Source organism: Glycine max, chromosome 18 (genome assembly GCF_000004515.6).
Source record: "Glycine max cultivar Williams 82 chromosome 18, Glycine_max_v4.0, whole genome shotgun sequence".
Lineage (NCBI taxonomy): Eukaryota > Viridiplantae > Streptophyta > Magnoliopsida > Fabales > Fabaceae > Glycine > Glycine max.
Window position 1 is genome coordinate 5,475,557 of NC_038254.2, and position 12,544 is coordinate 5,488,100.

Genomic DNA, 12,544 nt, shown 5'->3' on the forward strand with positions numbered 1-12,544 from the left:
ACATAATTTAAATTATAATTATTTTCAAATAAAAGAAATATCTCACTTAAGAGTATCATGATAAATTAATGAAATAAGAATCATTAAAATTAATTGATTGAATTGAATAATATTATTTAATAATTTTAAAGGGAAGGAAGGTGGAATTATCATATGACATCACCCAAACAATCAAACATTATATATATATATATATATATATATATATATATATATATATATATATATATATATATATATATATATTAGATTTCAATTAAATTTAAGTACAAATATACTAATTATGTATATATGTGCCATAATCGGGGAAGGGGCAGAATGACAAAAATAAGTTTTGAAAAGAATTGAGCCTTTACCAAAATTTATTTTTAAGGAAAACATTGAAAAATTATTATTGTCAACAACCAAACTTATAATGTTAGATATCAGAAAAAATTTCACAAATATATTCTAAAGTGAATAAAAAATTGTAGAAGTTTGCCTTTTATTTTGTAGCGTGATAATACGTTTTTTATTTCTTTTGTGAAACACCTCTTTTTAAATCTTATATGTCAATAGTTGAAACAAATAAAAAAAACATAAAATAACATCATGCAAATGTCCAATTTGAAATATTTGAAAATTTGAAAAAATATATTTGAAGAAAATGAAAAGGTTAGAAGATTGCTTTTGAAAAAGAAGATAAATTAAAATAAGGGAAATTCTAAAAAAAATAATAGAATAAGTGAATAACAATGAAGGAAATATATAACAAAAAATAAACCAAATAAACAAAAAAAATTATTAGGACACAAAAAATAAATATTTGCAATGAAGTCAAAATTAAAAGACATGACAATATATTTAACAATAATTTTTTTTAATTAAGTGTAATCTTCAACTCTTCCCATTTTACCATTCAAGTTAAGTGGATGCGTGTCAAATCCAAAATATGATTCTTTCTTACTTCACTGTAATTTTATTAATATTTTTATGGTTGTTATCATTTTCAATTATTCTAAAAATACATAACTAAAATATATGCATACACTTTAAAAATTATTTATTACTTATTTTTTATGTATTCAAATTTTTATTTCATTACACTCACCCAAATGAAAAATGGAATGGGCCAAGCTGAATATTGATAAACAACAATAGGCCATTGTAGCAATGGCCCTAGCTAGGCTTAAATTTTCTTAGGGCATATTATGCGCACCTAGCGAAATTGTTGGTAATTTTCCAATTTTGCCCTTTTGTAAAAGGTTGCCCTTTCGTATGAGATGGTTCGTGGGTCTCATACGGATCATCTCATATGGATCATAATCGAACCTGTGACTTTCAGGTTATTAACACAACACTCTAACCAATTGAGTTAATGAGTTAATTACATTATAAAATAAATAATGTTATTATACATAACACTAAAATTTCTAATGTATATTTAATGCGTATGTTAATTTAAATAATAAATTTTATGACAATTAATTTTGATATAACTCATACGAATTATTTAATCTGTATATTTTTTTATAAATAAAAAATATTTATTATTAAAAAAATTAATATATAATCTGAAAGTCATAAGTTTGATTCTTGCTTGGGCCATTAATTTTAAATTAATTTGTCACAAATATTTTTAAAAAAATTAAAAAAAAACTTTTGAATTGGGTTTATACGAATCATCTTGATCCGTATGAGTTGATCCGTATGAGGCCCACGGATCATCTCATACGAAAGGGCAAAATTGGAAAAATGTGAAATTGTTAGGTGTACCAGCAATTTTGCTAGGTGCACGTAGCAGTGTCTATTTTCTTACTCCATCTTGTACAAAGAAGAGTTGGTTGTTGGTAGGTGCACCCATTAATTTAGGTGAAGTGGCAAAAATGTCCTTCACTTAAATTTTAAAATCCCTCTCCTCTTCGTCTTCTGTACACCACTACAATTTTTCTTCTTCCTTGGAAGCATTGTATCGTCTTCTTCCTTCATTCTTGTTTGGTTTGTGTCATGCCGTCGTAGTTCGCTACTTCCATTGTCGGATTAGAGGAAGTCTCCACCACCACTGCGTCGCTTCCGCCGTCAAGAGGTAAGGTTTCTTCTTCCTTTTTATGGCTGCTTCGTCTTTTCGTATAACACATACGAATTACCTAATTCATATGGTTTTTTTAAAATTATTAATTTATTTATTATTTTTTATATTAAATGTTTTTTTATTTATAAAAGGTATTATTTTGATTTTTGTTTTTAAATAGTTTTTTTGTAAATATATTAATTTTATTTTTGTTTTTAAATAGTTATTGTTTCTTTTTTAAATAAAAATAGTTTATTTTGAATTATGTATTTAAATAGTAATTTATTTTTTTGTAAATATATTAATTTTATTTTTGTTTTTAAATAGCTATTGTTTCTTTTTTAAATAAAAAATAGATTATTTTGAATTATATTTTTAAATATTTTTTTTAATTGTAAACATATTATTATGATTTTTGTTTTGAAATAGTTGTTGTTTATTAATTATAAATATATTATTTTGAATTTTGTTTTGAAAAAGTATTTTTTAAGCAAAAATAGATTATTTTGAATAATGTTTTAAAATAGTTATTGCTTTTTTAATTAAAATATATTATTTTGAAATATGTCTTTAAATAGTTATTGTTGTTTTTAAATATATCCTTAGTCAATCGATCAGCTTATAGATGTCCAATTAATGACTTTGTCATTTCATAATTGTGACTCTCACACATTAACTTCACCATCCATCATTGACCTCCAACCACTGGTTTCCCGTGGAGCATAAACTATCGCCATCTCTTCTTACACAATCTTTCTTCCTAGACCTATACTGACCATTTCTTTCACAACCAATTAAGACAAATGAAGTTTTTTCTCTCATACCAGTGTTTGTGTCTAAACTCATAATTAGTGTCACAAATTCAATTTCATAAGCAACAAATTTAGTCCACTACAGAACATCATCTCGGATAACAAACACCTACAATGCAATTCACACAAGTTTAGTCTTCAAAGGGACATTCATTTTATTAATTAATAACAATAAATCACATTAATACGTGGGAAATATTGAACGCATCAAAACAATCAACATGTTCTTCATTCACACCAGTTTCATCTTTATTTTGTTCATTCATATCAACTTCTTCAGACATTATATTGTCATATATTCATTGATTTTCGTCCTTCTTAATAAGACATTAAAATTTTTTAACATCACAAACAAACAATCCCTAATCGCATCATACATATACTATCACACAAAACCCTACGTAATTCTTTACTGCATATAATATTATAAAATATTAAAATTGATAACCCTATATATTAAAAACCAATAACATCAACTTTTTCTACTTACAATTTATAACCATATAATACATAAAAAATTATAACCAAACCATATGTAGTCCAATAAATTATTTTATTCAACTTAATTTTAATTCATGAAATTATGACCACAAAAAACAATCAATTCTATAACACAACAACTCAAATAAATTATACATAAATTACAAGTGTAAATTATCTTACAATTAATACCATTTCCAAAATATAAAAATAAATAATTACAAATTAATTATCAATCTACATTTATTTAAAAATATGTAAAACAATAATAAGAATTACATTTCATATAAACAAATAAACAAATAAATTTTTTATACACATTAATTTAATTTTTTTAACAATCATACTAACATATTTATAATTTTAAAAAAATTAAAAATTTAATATTTCTTTTAATTTAAAAAAATAAAAATCCATATAATTCTTACTAATCTATATGACTTATACTGATTATGTAATCTGTATATGTCATACAGATTAGTTACTCTATATGAGTTATGCAAATTACGTAATCCATATAACTCATACAGATTAACTAATCCGTAAGTTATAATAAAACTTACGGATTAATCAATCCATAAGTTTTATATAACTTATAGATTCTTTAATCAGTATTTTACGCAAAAAAATGTAAAACACCGACGTATCTTCCTTAACAACCAAATCAACCATTACCATAACCACCACCAACGTACCTCTGTACAAATTTCACCTAGATCGAAATGACATAATGAACCTTTCACGGCAATGAAAAAATCAGAAGAAACAAAGACAAAGAACAAATGAGTGTGCCACCGTAAAAAAATTTAGTTAAAAATAATCAAAAAACACTAAAGGATATTTTGGGAATTTTCTTTTAATACCAGGTGCACAAACAATATGTCTTGTGTACATAGCAACACCCAAAAAGAGTTCCTTAAAATGCATAATGATAACATGACAATATCTTTTGTTTGGCACATTAAGGATAAGAAAACTTAAAATTGTGATATGATAACTTCTTTTTTTGTCATTGGGAAGACAATGTTTACAATCGAAACGGATGAGAAGGTGGGCTTGGGTGTGTGTGGGTCTTAATAATTTAGATTTGCGAGTAAACTTTTTGAATTCTTTATAATAATATTTAAATTATATTATAAACTAGTATTTTTTTCAGATAACTTTAAGAAAATAAGTTACAAAAATAATGACGATAAATTTAAGAAAATAAGTTACAAAAATGTATATGTAGAGCGACAAAGAATGAATCATATGGTTCATGCATTCTGTAAAATAATTAAAATGCAATCTAATTATTTCTTAATGAAATTAAATAATAAACAAAAAATAAATTAGTAATCAACAAAAGTATTTTTTTTAATCGTTTATATAGAAAAAATATTAGTTTTAATAAAATAAATTGAGGGGAAAATATTATCCCCTTCTAAAGTCAAATTATTTCCCTAGCCTGTGTAACAACTTATAATGCTTATAACACAAACCCCAATGAAATTCCTGAAATTTATAGTTATATGTGGCTATGTTCCATGTGCGTCTATATTTTAATCAGAGAATATTATAGATCGAGGTACTGATACTAGCTTTTAGATTTTAGATTTCTTGTACATTGAAAGTGATTACCACACAATTTTAATACTCTTACAACATCTACTTAAACTTTTATCCAATTCAGCTAGCCAAACAACACTCGGGTAGACAATAAACTCGAAACTCATTTTCTAAACTAGAAAAGAAAAAGGAAGAAAACATAATTATTACTATGATATATAAACTATGTTAGAGAAAGAATTTTAGTTACTTTTTAACTTTTTTATTTATTAAGTTTATCTGTTCAGTACATTATTTTTTTTATAGTAATTTTCCGGGGACTTCTAATATCTTTTAAAACAATACTTGAAATAATATATTTTAAAATACTAACTTTTAACTTTTTTAATTTGTTTTCTTAATATATTTATCAAATTTCTTTATTAATCTTTTTAAATAAATCATAATTTTATTATTTTTAAGTCATTTCACACTTTTCAACTATTTTAACTAATTTTACCAATAAATAAATTAATTTTTAAGTTTTCAACTACTTAATTTTCAACTTTCAGCTAAGAAAATAGCATAAGAAAAAGTGATATATATTCTGTTATGAACTAAGATAATTTTATTATTTTTAGTCATTTTATACTTTTTAACTATTTTAACTAATTTTACTGATTAATAAATTAGTTTTTAAACGTTCAAGTTACTTAGTTTTCAACTTTCAACTAAGAAAATAGCATAAAGAAAGGTGATATATATTCCGTTATGAACCAAAGTGGTATATTATAAAGAAAAGAGAAACAATTTAAATCAAAGTTAAAGGGAGTACCAAACCCATTACAAAACAATTCAAGTATCCCCTACCAAAATCTGACCTCCCCCAATGCGTACTATATATTTAAAGCAACATATCCACTAAACTACTAGGTAACCACCTTACCATATACATTTAAAACCAGCCTAAATGTTATAGTCAAAACAAGTATATTCTTCTTTAATTTCATTTTCTCCATATATATATACACGCGCGCGCAATTACAATGAAGTAATTAAACCAACATCATGATATACCCGTAAAATATGAAAACTTGACATGTGTTTGAATTGGGTGTTTGAGTTTGTCTTCGTGATCTGGCAACATTAATTGAGAACGATGCTCAAAATTTGGAGATGGGTCTTCATAGTGCCCTGGTGGGTTAGGGTTAGTTAGGAGAATTAACAATGCTTAAAAAAATACAATGTCTTAAGACAACAATCTAATAATAGAGACATAACTGTTGGAATGCCAAGAGCAAAGCAAGCGATAAAGGAAAACATGAAACGCAAACATTTAATGAAAGATTCTGAAGCCATATCTAAATAGAGTTTTTATGTGCAAAGCCTTTCAATTTCGTGCGTCTTTAAGGTGTTACGTGGATTAAAGCTTGTGACGAGATGCTACATGTGGCTAAGGAATGCAGAGTAGTAATTTAGGCTGTTTGGTGTGATACCTTCAGCTGATTTGGCAAAAAATAGATATAACGAGGGACCAGCATATTTCGGAATCCATCACAAAATTATGTTTGTGACAAAAGTCATTTGTTAACAGATCAAGATATTTTTACTTTTATTTAATGGATTTACAGAACACAAATCATAAGATTTGCAACCGCAAACCAACACCAAACATACATGTATGTAGTCATCTGATTGCAGCTATAAAAAAAATAAAAACAATTTCAGAACCCATTGGAAATTATTAGTTTTCAAATCAACCTTAGGGTGGCCAATTACACCTTCATTACAAACAGGACTAGTTTATTATGAAAAATTGTGTAAATGTAGCATTAGGGTCAACACATTGTTTTAATTAGGCCTAAAGCCTTTCAGTTACGTGCCTCACAATATTACTATTTTCAAGTAAGATGGAGAAGAACAAAGACGTGTTTGGATTTCAGTTTTCCAGTGGTTGATCATACCGTTTTCTCATTAGTACATGGAGGAATCCGTATAAAAAGAGTTTCCATATTGTGATTTAATTACAAACTGACATGTATAATACTACACAATGAATACTAACAACTTCCATAGGCCGTGTATCCCATCGTATAGAAGGGCCAAGCAAGCATATCCCCAATGCCTAGCACATCATCAGCATGGAAAATTCATTCCATTCCATAACAATATCTGTTGTCGAGGAAGGTGTCCTATGATTTTTCCAATTTGTTCACTTTGATTGAGCAGTATAGAAAAGCCAAGAAACAGAAAAGCAAGTCCACATACATAAATCCAGCTACCATAAAATATAAAGAGAAGTAATATAATCTAAAATCAAATCTCAAAAAACCGAAGCCACACAAAATATCTGTTCTACTTAAGGTGGAAAAACTAAGAGAAGATGAAAAGGTACAGAACCAGGTAGATTTACAAGACACAACCTGCAATTAAAAAAGATACAAAGTTCGGAACCAGGTAGATTCAGAAGCAAAAAAGAAGGTTTACATCACTCGAATATCTCAGATCAAGTGTTGGATTATATACTTTGCTTCATCACAATCTTCTAAAGCTATAATAATTTAAACAAAACTTCAATACCCCATGTCAATAAACCAAAAGTAGAATTCAAGACACCACCACCAACAAGAAAATTGGATCCTCTGATACATAACAACTCAATGCCAAGTGTTTCAAAACCTCAACCTCAATTATTAAATTATATTGATCCCAAAACATACACACAAATAATTTACTAAAACATTTTCAAACAGTGAAACATAATTTGAGAAAGCAAATTTGAAGCCTTTTAGCTTTCATCAACAACACACACAAATTGAATTCAAATATAAAAAAAAAAATACAAAATCATATACATTTGACAAGCAAAAACAATTGAAAAGCTCGGAACAAATACAAACATAACTCAGTCCCTTAGATGTTCATTAATGATTGCGATCATAGCCGCAAAATCATTACAGGTCTGTAGGGCTCATCACGGTTAAACATAACACACACCCATTTCATCAATCAGCATAACAACGCAAACCCAGAAATCAAAATCAAATTTTCAGAAGAGATTTAGTCGCTACTGTGTCCCCCCAAATCAACAGAGAAAAAGGGTTTTCGGGAGAAAAAAGGATGGGCAAACACGCACTATGGCGTTTCTGCTATAATTTTAATTCAGAACAAACATTATGGAAAAAATAAAAAATTTCAGTTCAGACTCAGAGGGTTGGAAGCAAAAAACCCTAATTTCAGTTGCGGTGGTTTTAGGGATAAATAGGGTTTATATATAGAGAACTCGTACGATTGGGTCTAACCAGCCCAGCCCAACCCTACTTCACCCTTTTGAATTCTTATTCAAAATTTGTGACGAATTTATGGCCCAAATGAAGGATTTGATATTTATTTTTCAAGTAAATCGCTGATTTAATTGTTGAAAAGTTTTGAAATATCAAATGGATGCTCACAAATAAAAAAACAAATATTTTTTTCCATATAAGTTGGTAATTTTTTTTAATTTTAGTTTCTATAAATTCATTTTTGATTTCTGTAAATTTGTATCTTTTTTTTTAATTTTTATCCTTGTAAAATATTTTGTTCATTTTTAATTTTGTAAGTTTACATCTTTTCAATTTTAATTCAGGTAAACACAAACTTATAAGACTATAAATAAAAAAATTAAAATATTAAAAGAAGACTAAAATTAAAAAGAGACAAACTTAGAAAGATCGAAAATAAACAAAAAACTTATAGAAATCAAAATTAAAAAAAAATACTGACTTACAAAGATTAAAATTAAAAAAATAAACTTATAAAAACCAAAAATAAAAAATTTAAAATAAAAACATATTTAATCCAATAAAAAAATATCAGCTGCATCAATAAAACCTTTTAGGCTAAATACTAATGATTCATCACAGTATTTGTTTTATTTAATGCACTATCTACAACCTCTCTAGGCTATAATAATATTAACAATAGATTTTTGAGTTTTTCCAATTCTTTTTAGTAAAAAAATATGAGTTACACTGTAAAAAGTATAATATTTTTATCCTTTTAACGAAGCATACATAAGTTTATTTAAGATGAAAAGATTTGAAAAAAAAAATTAATTATTCATTTAATCCCTACAGTTTTCAAATTTATTTATTTTAGTCTTTATAATTAATAATTGAATTTTTTATTTCCTAATATTTATATTTTAATTTCCAAAAAGTCTGTGCCATTAAAATTGTTTAAGAGAACTTTTGAAAATTATAATGTAGACTTAAGGGACTAAAAAATTCATTTATTAACTATAAAAACTAAAAGGGATAAATTTGAAAATAAATAATTAAAAAAATATTATTATCTTGAATTTTTCTCTCGTTCGCTTTCATTATTCTTGGTCCATAGAATCTACTTTGAATTCTTCTGGGTAAGAAATAGACACAAAGAAGAATAGAGCCCAACAAAATAATGGCCCCCAAGATGGGCCTTTTTCCTCAAATGGGCCAACTCTACTGTAGTTGTAGATAACTAGATCCAAACTCAAGTGATACTATTGGCTGCTACAAAATTATTTTTGAAATTATTATTTAATATTTATATTTTAATTAATAATATAATTTATATTTATGTGTAAAAATTATTCTATTATATATATATATATATATATATATATATATATTATCATTCTTTAAATTTGAATTAGATATTTTTCTTATTTATCTATTGATGTTGCAGAAACAAAAAATAAAATGCCTTTTAAAATAATAATTTCTTGGCTTTTCAACTGAACAAAATCAAGTAAGCCAAACACTCAACCATATCATGAAAAAGGCAGAGTACTCCACTACTAAATAACATTATATTACCCCAAAAAACAAAATAAGTAACCAATTGCCAACTGACTATTACTGGTATTTAATGTGGAATATGAGAATATTCTTCCTCCTAACTTGGTTTGCAAAATTCTAAACGTCTCCGTAGCTATAATCATGGGAAGAAAAACCCTCAAAACCAAAAGAGTAGTCAGATGACTCAAATTCCCACACCATTTAATGAAAATATCCAAAGCAAAGTACAAACGATTAGGGACTGCCCCAGCCAAAAAGTTTTGACCTTATCCTCCAAAAAATGACCAATTAATGTGTACTATATATTGGTGCAAATTCAAGTCTAGACAATAATTTCACCTTATTTTTGTCAGGAATTTGTATCTTCTAGAACTGATGCAGAAGCCAATAATAGTAATACTTTTGTCTACCTTGCTCAACTCCTCACTTCCATACCTTACCCCCAAGTATATCCCCAATGTTGAATTATTGTTTGAGGAATGAAGATCTTTTCAGAGGTTCCTATCTGTTTTACTGGTCCTATAAGTTATAATTTCTTTCACATCTTTCTTTCAAAAATTAAAAATTCTTGCACATCTTCATGCAACATGAATGGTGTGAAAAGAAATAAAATTATGTATTGTTTAATATGGAAATGATGTGGAGTGTGATTGAGATTCAACTTATTCTAGATTAGTTAATTAGTTAATTAATTGCTTTATTTTTACTAACCAGGTTCCGGATTTAATACATTTCTTAACAAACCTTTTCTCCTGCCCATCACCCAACTAATCTAATCCATACAAATGTCAATAATTTAACCCGCAAGAGTTAATTAATCAAATAAGACCAAATCTTACAAAGTTGAACTTGAACTACAACCAGACCCTATTGGGTTATCTAAACTATGATTGTAACCATGAATTGCATACGCACAATTTTTCTATAGTTGGAAGTCATTATCCAAAGAAAGGGAAAAGCTCTAATTACAATGTTTTGTGTCGATGCAGGGGGAGCTTTTGCACACGCAACTGCATCGTGTCGCGGCACGCTATAATTATTTGAGGAATTTTTTTTCTTGACTTGCATTTTTAAAGTGACGAGGCCATGAGAGTGATTGCTTTGGGGTTTGCCAAACCAATGAAAGTTATTTTTTTGTTTTTGGTTTTAATTAAAAATGGTTTTGTGGACAGACACCCACTGAGAACTTTATGTGATTAAACCCGGAAAGGAAAAAAAAAGAAGTTAATACTTCCTCAATGCTTTTTATAACAAAAATAATTACTTTCACGTTGATTAAAAAACTACTTAAAATTATTTAATTTTATTCATCTTGAGTAAAAAATAAGATTATATTTAAAATATTTTTTATTAGAATTTATATCATAAATAAATTAAAATTACAGTTAAATAAAAAGTATTTTTAAAATGATATCATTAAATAGGGTAAAATTAGTTAAATTTATTTATATTTAAGTCTAAAATGTAAAACCACTTTTGTATTTACATATGAGTCTAGATAGAATATATGTGAAGAATAATATGATATCTTTATCTTCATGGAAGTAAAGAAGTCTTTGGAGAAAAAATTATGTGTAAATTCTTTTCATTCATTTTTTTTTCTTATTCAATTTACTTATTTTGTTCATGCTCGAAATAAGTATAATTAAATAATTAAAACAATTAAGGATCTTTTTGCCATTCATAATTGTGATAAATTGAGAGAAAATAGTCAATTTATCTTTTACAATTTGTAATTTGTTGCATATTTTGTTATTATTGTGTATTTGTAATTTGTTGCATATTTTATTATTATTGTTATAATCAAGGAAATAATAGATTCATCATTTTATTTCTCTAATTTTAAAAATTTATCAACTTAAGTAAGCAAAGAATTTATTCAACCAGTACTTAATTATCTACAATCTTATAGGCTGATATTTTGAAGTCTTTTATATTACTTGTAAATGATGATTTTACTTACCTTAATTATCAAGTGGGTCCACAGTATATATTGGGTGCAGGCCATGGAGTTTTCGTGTTAGGGTTTCCATGAGCAATAAAATTATAATCAAATTACATAGATAAAATGAATTTTGTTAGGTCATATTATACGGTGGTTAGCCGTGACCTTAAAAAATAGGAAGAGTCTCCTCTTACAATAAACAGTTTCGAGTAAACAACAAGAAAGAAAAGAGAAGCTCATGTGCTCCATTATTGTGGATTTGGCATAGGATCTTTGATTCCTGCATGAAAAGTCACAGGTTGATATTGTGACATACACATCACTTACTTCTTTACTATTTCTTTATAGTACAAATTTCGTGGGTGAAATCTTGTTAGGCATATAGAACAAAATAGAATCCGTTATCCCGAGATGATAGACAAGTTCTTCTTAGTATAATCATAAATTTCACTCACATTTTCAACTAAACTTTAGCAAGTTGGATTCCTCTCCATTTTCTACTATCTCATTAAATTTCAATGATCGGTATCTTGCTTTATTCTAATAATGATGCCACCATACTTTCACTTGATGCTTTAGAAATTGCACCGTTAATTTGCTAATATTGACATGCAATAATGCACATCTCCATATGTGCATGTGGACGATTATAACAACACTTCACTTGAGTATTTCCTTTTTTTTTTTTTCATCCTCTCTGGTGATTCATTAGCTCAATAATTATCAAGAAAGTATATATTCTTTAAGTTGGATTACAATGGCAAAAAGTTCCAAAAACAAAAAAGATAAGTTAAAATATCTTTAGCATATATATACGTAGATTATTTGGATATGCTTGTTTATCTTGCCATGCCTGAGTCCTTCTGGCCCGAGCAATTATGCATGCCCTTCATTATTTGCTCTACTC

At 26.9% G+C, this 12,544-nt stretch overlaps 2 non-coding genes across 2 annotated transcripts; both read right to left on the bottom strand.

Moving 5' to 3' along the window:
* Positions 1–7,326: 7,326 nt before the first annotated feature.
* LOC113000293 (small nucleolar RNA snoR31) lies at positions 7,327–7,414 on the bottom strand. Its single transcript, XR_003265584.1, has one exon. It is a non-coding gene; the product is annotated as a small nucleolar RNA snoR31 (small nucleolar RNA).
* Positions 7,415–7,768: 354 nt separating this feature from the next.
* On the bottom strand, positions 7,769–7,854 carry LOC113000298 (small nucleolar RNA SNORD25). The gene has a single exon (XR_003265588.1). It is a non-coding gene; the product is annotated as a small nucleolar RNA SNORD25 (small nucleolar RNA).
* Positions 7,855–12,544: the final 4,690 nt, after the last annotated feature.